This window comes from Mastacembelus armatus, chromosome 14, assembly GCF_900324485.2.
Source record: "Mastacembelus armatus chromosome 14, fMasArm1.2, whole genome shotgun sequence".
Classification (NCBI taxonomy): domain Eukaryota; kingdom Metazoa; phylum Chordata; class Actinopteri; order Synbranchiformes; family Mastacembelidae; genus Mastacembelus; species Mastacembelus armatus.
The window spans coordinates 22,903,942-22,916,788 of NC_046646.1; the positions used below are offsets into that span (position 1 = coordinate 22,903,942).

Consider the following 12,847-nt stretch of genomic DNA (forward strand, 5'->3'; position numbering starts at 1 on the left):
ACGTAACAGGCAGAACAGGTTCAGACGACGTGCACACATCAGGTAAATCATGTCCCACCGACACGAACGTCGCCTGCAAAAGGCAAAATCTCCCCGAGAAGAAACATCAGAGGGAAAGTGAACCGTTAGTCGTCACCATCAAACACGACATCTGCCGGTGCCACATGCTCCACGCTGAAACGTTTCCCTTTAGGCCTCTACATCATAACACACGCTCACTCAAACTGGGAAAAACTTTAGCTTTTCACTTACTTTTCCACAGTCACTGATGGTTTTTGTATTTCTGCTGCAGTCATTAGCCAGAATGTTACCCCAAAGAGGAAGAATCCAACCGTGAGAAATGAAAAAGGAATTAAATCAGCGCCTCTGAACATGTGCGGTCATAAAACCTTTTGGTGAAAAACAGCAGGTCCTCTAAGACACCAGACAAAATTTATAATGCCCTGTGAGGAAATTAGAAATACCTCGTTGTCCAATAACATGTTCAGTTTATTATCAGTGACTGCATCAAACAATTCAACTTTCTTTCGAGCACAGCACGGCAGTCCTGCTCCGGATCAGACCGGAGCTGATTTCAAGCCTCTCACGCTGCAGTGACACAATAAATATCACGGGAGACAGGACGATGTCAGCAAAACGGCCGGTTTCTCGTGCCAAAACGGTGAATATGCTGGGAGGTGAACTGCTACAGAGAAACAGGGAGAAAGGGCAAACCAGAAATTTAAAGAGAACATCAATCCATCAAAGACCGGGCGTTACATACACATTTTTCTCCGATCTTTCCTCAGAACTGCCTCGGACAGAGATCAATCTCGGCCTAAATGGAGCCTGTAAATCTTTCTGCTCAGACTGACAGGTCAATAAAAAACTGGAGCTGGACTCAGTGTTTCATTCTGTCTGCTGTTTCCAGAGCTGAAACACTGGCAGCCATCACTGCGAGACAGCATGAAACTGATCGTCAGTTCTGGTCTGGCTGGATCCAGCTGCTGGATCCACAGCTGGCGAAGTGGTAGAAGCAGAGTCGAAAAACGGTTTCATGTTTGGCAGAGGTGTAAAAGTTTCTCTGCAGACATGAGGAGCTAAAAAATCAGCAGCAAATTGAAACAGGCGTGTGCAGCGATGGAGAGATATAAGGTTCCTCAAGTGAGTAGATTTAAAACAAACAGGAAATGCCATTTTTCTGCTTTCTGCATATTTGCACTGGTTTAATGAAACCCAACTGGAGAATGAACCAACTCCTACAAATAGCATAACAAAACACACCTAAAATATGTATAAAGACATGTGTCTAACATCATCCATCCTCGCCCTGTTTTTTAGTTTTTGCATGTCACTAACATTCATTTGCATTTCATGTTGTTTTCACAGGAGGAAGATCTGAAAAAATCCCATATGGCACAAACGGACTGGCCAAAAACGCTCCCAGATACAACCGTGTCCACCATGAGCATAAATACAACAGATGAGACACCGAAACGTGAAGCTTAACGCTCTCAGCCAGACAGACATGAGTCAACTGACTTTTAATAACTGTCTGTCTCCTTGAAGACAAACTGGTTTATCTTCCTTCAGCACATTCACACAATCTGCCTCAAAAATGATTCCAAACACTATTACAGGGCTGCTTTTTGATTTCAGAACATCAATTTCCTGCTACAAAGCCGTGTCCATGCTGCACGTCCTAGCAGGGTTGGTTTTAGGCTTTTGTTTCTAATAATATGGAGATAAATGAATGGCATCCTTATCTTTAAGTCCAGGATAACGGGCTCTTTAATGGGAGATGATGCGATTCATAAACCTCTCCATGTCAACACACTGTTCATCTTTCAGTTCACAACAAACATCAATCCACTGTCTCTAAACAGCAACACAGGAAAAGAATGTCAGGACTGAAAAAAGTGGCTGTTAGTTGTTGGATACAGTCTGATATTTCTCATAGATAAAACATCTGGGCCACTGTGACTGAGGAACCCCTTCCTCTACATCTCTTATTTCCTTTTTCTGTCCCTGCTTTGTTCATCCTCTTCTCATCCGGCTCACCCTTCTGCTTTGATGCTGTTTGGCAGCAGCTGACTTTTTGGGGAGGGACTCCTGATCCCAACAGACAGCTGAGACACTGAAGACAACAGGACCGGCCAAAACCAACAGACCTGGAGGCAGCGGGTCCTCTGATCCGTCGCCCTGCTCTCTGGGTCTCTCCCATCCATCCCCGTTTCCCTTCTGTCCCCTGTGCTTTATTGTTTTTAAATGAACCTCGGTAAATGACAGCCCATCTCCTCAAGTTGAACAGCATCAAATCCCACCTTCACATTCATGGACATGCCGGTCCAAACCAGAGTGTTTGGATAAGACCAGCTCTGACCAGCGATTATTAAAGCAGAGCAAAGCACATTAGAGCAGAGCAGCCAGTAGGAGCAGAGCGTGGAGAGCTGTCTATCACGGTCGCACAGGCGTCTGCTGCTTAATCCCGAACGCCCTGTTTGGGATGCAGCCTGTCCTGAAGTGCTCTGGATCAAATTAGCTCCTGTTCTGTGTGTTAAAGGTGCTGCCAAAAGATTCAGCAATAACAAGCAAACGACTGATTATTTACCGAAGCAATAACGAACCTGCTCGTTAAATTAAAATGCAAAGAGAAGGTATTACAGTGAGACATAAGTGCTGATATTCAGACCATAATTTCCATCTATGACAGGTCGTTAGAGGTGTGTAATATGGATAAAATCCTCTATCGCAGTTATGTCTGTGCCATTTTATATTATAATATCATTACATATTGTGGTGCAGTGACACAAAGCAACAGGTAAAGTAAACTACTGTTTCATGTGTTTGCATCCTTCATTTGCTCAGTTTGTTGTTTTTCTTGAACATGCTACATTTTTATAAAAAGTTTAAACTAAATATTTCATCTTTTTTCCAGCCCAGTGACCGAACTGAACATTTGGCTAAATCGTGGAACAACAAAGTAAATGAAGTCTCTATAAATGACTAGTAATTCTACGTTATAGTGGATCAACAGGGCTCTATGGAAGGCTGGGTGTCACCCTCACAGGAAAGGGCGAGCCTTCACCTTAATAGCACCACATTAAATCTGCCCATTAGCTGTAAACCATTAGGAGAGTGACTCAGGCTAAAGTCTTGGCCTGCGCTCAGAGATTCTTACGTAACTTTTTTCTAATGACAGCCACTGAGATTCAACAACGAACATCTGCATTGGATGTGCAGCACATTCAGTGAGGGAGAAGAGGGCGGGAAAGGTTAGCACATTTAATTATGAATGGTTAATTTGACCTGAATAAATTGGGATACAGCTCCTCTGGTTTACCGAAAACTGGAGAGGCTATAAATCACACTAATGAGAGCAGGCTGACGTCGGCAAACACATTAGTCATTATTAGAATGTGAAGTCCAGGACATGATGAGGGCTCAGACATCATCAATGCCTGGGTCACTTCCACAGACCCCATTTACCAAACAGCCGCACATTCGCCGGGCTCCATCTGTTTCTGCTGCAGGGATGCACTGCATCTTCTTCTGAGACATGAATTACAATTCAACCGCAAACACTAAAACGGAGGCACAGTGAAGTGCTTTGGCAATATCATGTGAAGTATTTACAGATTATGTCGGTGCAGAAATCTGCTGCCTAAAACGGTACATGCTATATTTTCCTTAATACATGCAGCTCTTCCCCAACCATAGCTGTTTTTAGAGGCGGGGGGAGCGAGACAGGGATATTTTCAATTCAATTAACCTCAAATTACAGTGGATCCAATATGACATCCAAATCTTGTCTTTCCAAGGTGCTGGATTACTTCCCAGAAGTGTTGGCGCAGCACCAAAGAGCCAAGCTGCTAATTTATTCCTCCAAAATATTCGGCTGCTCGTGTGAACCCCGGCACGCATCCTCGCTTTTCGCCGAGTGCCAGGTTGGGAACATTTGAAGCTGCTTTTCTGCAACCATCATTAAAAAAAGAAAAGGATGCTGAGGGAGAGTGTGTGATGATATAAGCCAGTCTCAGGGGGATTTTAAAAGCACACAGCCCCCTCGGCTCCCTTCATTCAAAACACACACAGCTTAAATAGCTACTGAGGCGACGATACGAGACGTATTACAGATATGCTCTTTGCTGTCATGTTGTAAAATGATGAAAGCAGCGTTCTGATAAGAAGAGGAGAGGACGGACAATTTCATGTCTCTGCCTTCGAGCACTGTCACACATCTGCAGCACAGACGCACAAACTGCTGCTAATGTCTCTGTTTCTGCTGTAAAGTCACAATATTATTAGAAATATGAATCTGTAAATCGGCTGTGTCATTTCTCCTGCCTGACATCAACCATGCAGTCTCAGAGGACAACAGGGCCTTGGTCCTGACTACAGGCCCACAAGAGTCCACTCAATTTTAAGTAACCAAGACCAGACCCAGATCTTCCCAGTCTGATCAGGTTGTCTAACACCTGAGTTCAGGAGAACAGATGTTTATTGTTCCTGCAGCTGCTGTTCTCTGTCCATTAGTTTCCGTTTGGGTCCATGTCCTTTTGGAATGGGGTCTAACGATTCCGGGTCCGTCTCAGACCTTTATCTGACTGTGCTTCTTTGAGAAAACAAATCAGTGCGCGTCAGGTTTGGTGGTTTTCCACATTTCTGTTTCGGATCCAAAACTCTGGATGAGTCAAGGCCTCTAGTTCTAAAAGCAGGTTCTGTTTTGGATCTTGAACTTTATTTTAACTTTCTTCACCTAACGAGAAATATCGTCTAACGTCTTTGGTCCGTTTCATCCAGTTCTCTTGCTTTTCTCACAAGCTTTGTTCCGATTACCTCCGATACTTATTTAGTGATTCTCAAGAAGCATCAGTTTATTTTCTCAGATCTGGACCTTTAAATCACTGAAATCAGAAGGAAAATACTGTTTCTGGTCTTGTCTCTCTGGCAGGTCCAGCAAGAGACTCAGGATTTAAAACATCATGTAGTTTAAGCACAAAGCTACGTGCATCTACGAATTTGTTATTTTACTGCAAATAAACAAACTGAAGTGGAAGCGGCAGAACGTCAGAAGAAAGCAGAGGCCAGACTGACTTCATAAAGACAGAAAGAGAGCTCTGCTAACAAGGCAGCACTGATGTTGTGTCGGCTCTAAATCTCCGAGCCTCATCCTGTCGAGCGGCTCTCATACTGCTGCCGTCGACTGCTGTAAAAACATCCCCGTGGGAACTGTTGGTCCTTGAGAAAGACACCGTCAGAGTCTGAGCAGCAGCCCGCCTGCTCGGACCTGTGAGGTCAAGTCTGCTCACAGACGCTGCCGGAGCTTCCGTTGAAACTGTTTAAAGAGGATGAAAGAAGAGGAAGAGAAAAGAGGAAGAGCTTCAAGCTGCTTTTCTTGTGCATTATCATTCTTTTACATTTCAAAATGCACACGGCCCCTGAGAAAGTAAAGCTGTCAAGCTGTTTCGTTAGTGTGAATATGATGAATATGATGTTTTTCAGTATCATCAAGAGCCTGGAGGGAGCACCAGACAAAACAAAAAATAAAAAATACAGTAACAATAATAGTCCAGTCATCTCATCCCGTGGTTGTGAAGTTGAATTAAAGACATGCAAATCACACAGATTAATCATGACACACATCAAACTACCTACTTGTTTTCCTTCCATCAAAGCAACAGAAATATCACATGCATCACTTATGTGTGATGTGGGAGTCTGGATCAGCAAGTCTGTCAGGAGATACATTTGGTGAGTAAATGTGGAAATATGGTCTGGTAGTTTACGGTAATGATGTTTAGGATCCCCCTCAGCCCCAACCCTGCTCGGATAATCAAACCCCTAAGGGTTTTCTTTCATGTCATTATAAGAGAGAAAAACCAAAAGATATAACACCGAAAACACAAGAGGTGGAAAAAGACAAGAAGGAAAGAAAAAGGTAAATGACAAGAGGTGAAGAGAAGGAGGGTCAGTGTGTATGGAAATTAATTTTCACAGCCTTCATTCATCAGCGAATCACCATCTGTGAGTTTCCATCTGCTTAAAATCATCACGTCAGCGAACATACAGGTACGTTCTCATGCTCCTGATCCACTATCAGTCCATCCTTTAGATCTGCTCGTTCTACTTGCCGAACAGCCAAGCAGCCTGTTCTCCGGGGAACGTTATTAAAACAGAGCAACAACTCTTTAGCTTCTCTTATTGGCCATTTCTCTTATCGCTCATTTCTTTCCATTTCCCTTCCCTTCTTTTCGGCCTCGTGCTTAATGTTTAACTTGTGTTTATGATTGTTTTGGTACAAAGATTGCCCCCATTAAGCTGACGAGATGCCAGTTATTTCCACAATGAAGGATGCTAATGACACTCCTTAGGGAGCGGCACCGGTTCTCAATGTAATCTTCAATTAAACAGCAACAGTAGCAACAGCTTTATGGGAAGAAAGATAACACAAAGAACATCTGTCTGTCTCTGAAGTCGCTTTAAATTGAGCAGAAAATTCTAATTTCAATTTGAAACTGGGGGAGAAGAAGAGACTTTATGGCTTTATATTAAATCAGAAAGACAGAACTCAAGTCTGTCTTATTCATGTTCTCTGACAAGAACGTATTAAAAGACATCTCTCCATGTTTCTGCAGTTCTTTCTCGAACCCCTACTTTCCGCTAACATGCTCGGACACTTACAGGTGATAATGAAGTCGGCCTCCCCAAAGAACAGCTCTCATCTGCTAAGTACACTCCAATTAAAAAGGAGAGAAAAAATAAACACTTGCTAAACCATGATAACATGCTCCACTGCTTTGTGCTGCCTCTCGTGTAAAAACACCACCTTTTACCCCCTGGCCCTGGAAACACAGCTTCATTAAGAGGAAACAAAATTAACCAACAGAAATGAAACCTGGAAAAAATAAAATAAAATCAGCGTAAAAGCAGTTTAACAACGTTAAAAACAGGCTCCGTGCTGCATCCAACATTTCAGCTGCCGCTCTGCAGGAAAATGATCTGAAGCCACAAAGGCAAAATCTCAAACATGTAAAACTGACTGAAACACACAAAACCTCGTCTGCTAATTATTTCTGAGGTGACACAATTAGCCGATTAATCAATTAGTGAATCCAACGAAAAATAATTGCCAATAGTTTTGACAATCTAATCTAAGCTCTAATTAGTCTTTTGAGACATCTCCTCGTAAACAAATGTGTGATTATTTTCTCTTCTTTTCTATTATAACTGGATATTGTTTGGGTCCAAGACAATAACTGACTATAATCACTAACCTGTTGATTTAACCTTGTGATGAACGACATCCAATTCACATCTATCACCTAATACAATCAATAACGACGCATTTAAACCTCCTCACCTGTGTCTTTATAACACAGGTACACTGGCAATGCAGGATCAGGCAGCCGGGTGTGTTTCTGTGACACATGTTGATGACGTCCACTGTTCTGGGAGATACTGACGACTGTCCTTCCGTATCTGCCTGGTCGGTTCAAACACTGAGACACTTGTTTGGTCACAGCATGTGTCGGCGGTTATTAGAGGCAGCCTGAGATGATCTACTGCCGCACCGACCGGTCTCTTAACGCTCTGTTTTTAATTTCAGCCGCATGACGTGTCGCAGCGTGTACCTGTGCGCCCACGTGGTCGGACATGAAGATGACAGATGGCGAGCAGAGGAATCGGTGGAGAAAGGAGCCCAAATTAGCTGAGCTAACCTTGAAAGTATCAGGGAGGTTGGGAAGCCGGAGCGAGCCAACACGGCCCCTGCAGGGAGAGAGAGGGTTGAGCATCCTCCCTGCAGGGGCTGCGGAAATTCAATTACAGCCTAATGAAGAGTGAGCTGACCTCCCCTCCCCTCAGCATCAGCACCCCTCCTCTTCCCTCCCGCCTCTTAGCCAGCTGAAGCTCATTATGGATTGCAGGCTGGCAGGTTAGCAGGTCTGCTGGTGTCTCGCCCTGTTATTATTACACTGCATTCGCCTCCTATTGTTCTTTCCTTCCATCTCTCACTGACCCCTGTATTCAGTCTCCTTTGTTTATCGGAAGATGCATAAAAAAAAACTCAATGTTGGGCAATGTTACAATATTGATAAGAACAGCACTGACAGGTTCATGTAAAATAACCAAATTAGTTTTCTGTGTTCGAGAGTCTTTGCAGGTTTAGAGAGAGAGAGAGTTCAGAGCAAAGGTCTCTCTCACCCCTGTGTGGAAGAAGCAGCGTTAAAGAGGTCAGAGACGTAGGAAGCTCTCCCAGGACTAACTGCTGATCTACTGATCTGAGGGCAGCTAATGGCTAACACGCTCATTAGCTTGGTTGCTTGTGGAACAATAAGTGACTCATATCAATCATTTTGTCATCACTGTCTGAAAACCAGGCCTCATTTGTGGAGTTCACTTCACCAGAGGAAGGTCAGACAGAAACTGATCAGGCAGCAGAGCTGATAGGCTGCAACTCTCCCGCTGTCGTCTCCCTCAAAGGTCAACGGCATCAACACAGGGGCACCAATCCTTAAACAAATCCGTCCTTTGGTGGTGTGACAGAAATCCAGTGAATAAGCCCTGAACGCCAACACAATCATACTGTGTCTGTGTCACTGTTGGAATCAAATCCACAGGTAGTTACTCACCATAACCATAACAGCCATTTTATTAATTCATTCTCATTTTCCACCTGCCCTGCTGTCAAGCGATTACCGACCCAGCTCTAACTCAAACGCCCAAACAGTGACTGAGCTAATCTGGTTAATCTGGTAAACACAGAGTTCATTTTCCAACAAGTCACATTCAGGCTGCAGGCTGTTTCACAGACAGTGGATTGACCTTTATTAAATACTTCAACATACAGGGTGTTCCCGCTAATGAGATCTCAACAGTTTCAGCTCAAGCTCGAAGAGGAAAAGACACTAAAATTAGGTGTGGTGATAAATGACCTCTTCATTACGCTGTTCTGCTGGAACTCTGCACTAATGAACTGTTTTATTCCTTCCATTGTAAAGGTGCCTTTTACATTTCTGTCTATCTCAGGTCACCATCAGATCTGTTGATGTCGACATCATTCACAGGTAGAAATGACTTAATTCCCCTTTAAAGCATCAACCTCCTCCTCTCTGTCGCTGCCTTTCGCCTCCCGTTTCCTCCGTCTCGATTGTCCCACTTTAAATTTATTTCATGAGTCCATTTATTACCTGCCTCCACGCTGCCCTTTCATTTTCCACGATAACCGTCATTACAAAACATCCAAGCATTAGGAACTAATTATAAAAGTTTAAAAACAGACATATGAGAGTCTACAACTTGTTGGATACTTCATTTCTTCTAATCTACCACATTATGCATTACATGCATTACATGCAGAATGCATTACAATTATTTCTAACATTATGTACACGTCTAAAACTGAAGTGTGGACATCACAGGTGGTGAAAAAGCTGATTGACCAAAAAGCTCTTATTTTAAACTCCATTATATTCGGTTTCAGTGCTTTCACCTTCTGTTTTTATGTAGCAAGGCCATCGCATCCATGTGAATTAGCACGACAGCCTGGTTTCTGTATCTCTACAGGACAACACAGGAATTTGTCTTGCATGTTTTTGTTGGTTACCAGTCGGTATGTGTCTGTCACAACTAAAAAAAAAAAAAAAAGATAATTTGTTGAAAGTGTTGGATATTTAGACTTTGTAGGTTTCAATAACCTTAAAATCTGTTTCCAGTGTTATCTTTAATCTGTTGTTTGTATCTAGATGCAGGATGTCAATTGTCGTCTTATAATTAATGGGGGAAAAATTAAAAACAGCCCAATTAATTTCAAATAGAGTGTAATTTAAATAAGTACTACTCTATATTGTTTTCAACATGCTATGATGAAACTAGTTTGCTTATATTTCATCTCCAGGGTTTGATTTTTCTAACACAGACTAAACTTTGGGGTCACCCTCATTTGTTCCTCCCTCATTCATTCAGATCTTATTAACATTTAAACAGTTCAGGTCCAGTAATTAACCTTAAATGGTGCAAAGCAAAGTGTAAACTGGCAGAGGTGAAAAAAGGTCACTAAAAGGTGAACATTAATGTAAATGTCAGATTTCCTGCAGCAGAAGAAGGAAATGGATAAAGGAAAAGGCCTTGGAAATGGATACAAACAGTTTCCTCCAGGTGTCCCAGCTTTTGTTGGGTCCTTCCAACAAACTATAAAGACTGTGGTCCATTATTTGGACCATCCAGCCCAGCGGGAAGCAGGACTGGGTCCGGCTTTTCCAATGAACAAAGGGAGTCGGGATAATGAGGCTGTGGAAGAAAAGAACAAGACGCTCGGCTTCAAATGATGGAACGACAGCTCAGTCTCCAGACTCACCAGGTGAAGAGGGAAAACAAAGACACCTACAGGTGCAACACATCGGTGGGACCTCGATGATATGGGGGACAACGGGAATAAGAAAAGGAGTCTAGATAAGTGCTTTACTCCTTCCTACTCCCTTTCAACCCTCTAGTATTTATAGAGGTTGTTTTAATTAGGACTTTATGTAACAAATATATGGAGACTAATGAGCTATGGACAAGAATGGACACAATGGATTTTGGATGTTAACATTGGAGCTAGTTGTTTCATTATTTAGTTATTTATTGTTAATATTATTTCTTTTTTACAATCATTATTGCATGTTTGAAATAAATGTTAATAAAAAACAAACAACATTTACTGTGACCTGTTGATTATATGACTTTTTTTTTTTTGTCTCCGTCCCAGAAAGACACAAATGAGCTTCTTCCACCTGAAGACTGAGGGGAGACACCAGGACGACTAACTTACAGGTGGCATGAAAGCAGAGCTGCAGGGTTTAATTCTGCGTGAACGCGTGGACAGAAAAAGATGATCAGAAACACTAACTCCATAGATAGAAATAGCTTTATTTTTAGTGGACAAACTCACATTGTTATTGCATTTATCCATTTCATGCTTCTTGAGTTGGAGGGCAGAGACTCAGCTGGTGTGAAGGAGAAGAAGCCAATTTAATTCAAAGCTTTAGATTAGTTACAGAAAAGGAGAGAGAAGCTAAAACTTCAATACTCACAGCTATAGAGAAGCTTTGTAGAAAGAAAAAAAAAAAGACCATTTAAAATATTACTGGTAAACCTCAGCTTTCAGCCATGGAGTCCTTAAAGAGCTGGGACCATGGAAATTGGGTGAACTCAATTTGCTGATATGATTAAAAACTCCCCCACCTTGAATCTGACGATCCCCGACTGACACCATCCCAGCTCCTCACTGCTCCTCACACTCTGTCTGTCGTGTTTCCCAGGTATAATGGACAAATAAAAGCACTGCACCACTTTAGCTTGAGCTCACACACACACACACACACACACACACACACACCAGAGAAGATGGTGAGATCACCAGAAGATGAAGCAGCTAGAAATAAAACATCCTGAACCCAAGAGAAAGGCTTTCTGCTCGAGTAAAACTCCGAGCATAGCAACCACGTATTCTTCACCTTGAGTCAAATATGAATAGTTGTATTAATTAAGATGTTAAAAACGGAGAGAAGAGCGTGTTCCAAAAACACCGCACTGCAGCGAGGCTATAATTAGACAACATAGAAAGCTGATACTAATTAGCACCTCAGAAAATATAACTGCAGTCTGAAAAACATCTCATCAATTGTTTATCTTCCTCCTGTTGGCTGTGAGGTACTAAAACAAAACAGCGTCAATGAACCTAACAGGGCGTCAGTGTAACTGCAGGCTGTGCTGCCACGAATCAGACAGACAGAGAATATGATAAAATGCGAGCGTGTACCTCATTTTTTAATATTATCTGTCCCTCTGAAACCTGAGAAAATATCTCCCTCAGAGTCATTTCTTCTTTCCCCTCAATATACATTTTTTAGAGCTTTATTTAACATCTAAGGAAATGGAGAAGTGCGCAGGAAATTACGCGTCACACGGCGGCCGTGAACCAGGCTCCATGATGAATATCTAGCTCTCGCCTCCGCAAAGACCCTGGTGATGATATTGCACTTGTCGCTCGATTTATTATGTAAGGGATCAAAGCTGTACATTATCTTCAGAGATCAGACTGATTAGACCACCTGCGCCTGAAAACCAATCCACATCAGGCCCTGAGTAATTCTCCCTCTACCCTCACTGCCACTCACAGGGTCACAGAATGGCCTCATCATCGCCACCTGTTCAACAGACATAATGATAATGATAATAATAGGATTCCCATATAGGCTGTGAGGAAGCTTCAGTTTCAGCTTCAGCTTCAGTTTTATAAGAAAGATGAAAAAAACAAAACATTCAGTGCAAAATAAACAGGGTCAAAGATTTAAAACAATAAAAATATTATTCGTTTTGTTTTTTAAATGAGCGAGTTCAGGATGTGATGCTCAGACATTATAAACAAAATAGTTTGATGAAGCTAAATCTGAGCTTTAGCTTTATGTTTTAAATTGACTATAATTATCAGAGCAGGGTTCATGTGCTTTTGTTAGTCAAGGAGCTTCTGCACACACTGTAGTTCTGTAGAGATGTAATTAAAGTGAGTGATGTCAGTTATGTCGACCACCACAGTGTTTTTTTTACAGATTGTTTGTCAGTCACATTATTTGCATGTGGGTTGTTAGCATGTTAGCATGTATTGCAGATCATCTGTGTGTACCCGCGGCCAGTAAGAAACCTCCCTACATTAATGAGAAGCACAGAAACCAACATCCGGTAATTTAAAACAGCAAAGTTTGCACTGATACACCAGAGGAACCACAGTACACACACACACGCACACAGGCTCAGTGATGCATAATGCCACAGTAGCTGCTCTGGTCTTGTTAATAAATGACCAGTGAGACACTGACTCACCTCG

The 12,847-nt window shown here is 42.3% G+C and overlaps 1 protein-coding gene across 2 annotated transcripts in view; it reads right to left on the reverse strand.

Annotated features, from left to right (window-relative positions):
• LOC113142778 (polypeptide N-acetylgalactosaminyltransferase 10-like) overlaps positions 1–12,847 on the reverse strand; it is a 63,472-nt gene that overhangs the window by 22,327 nt on the left and 28,298 nt on the right. The gene's annotated exons all lie outside the window — the stretch shown is intronic.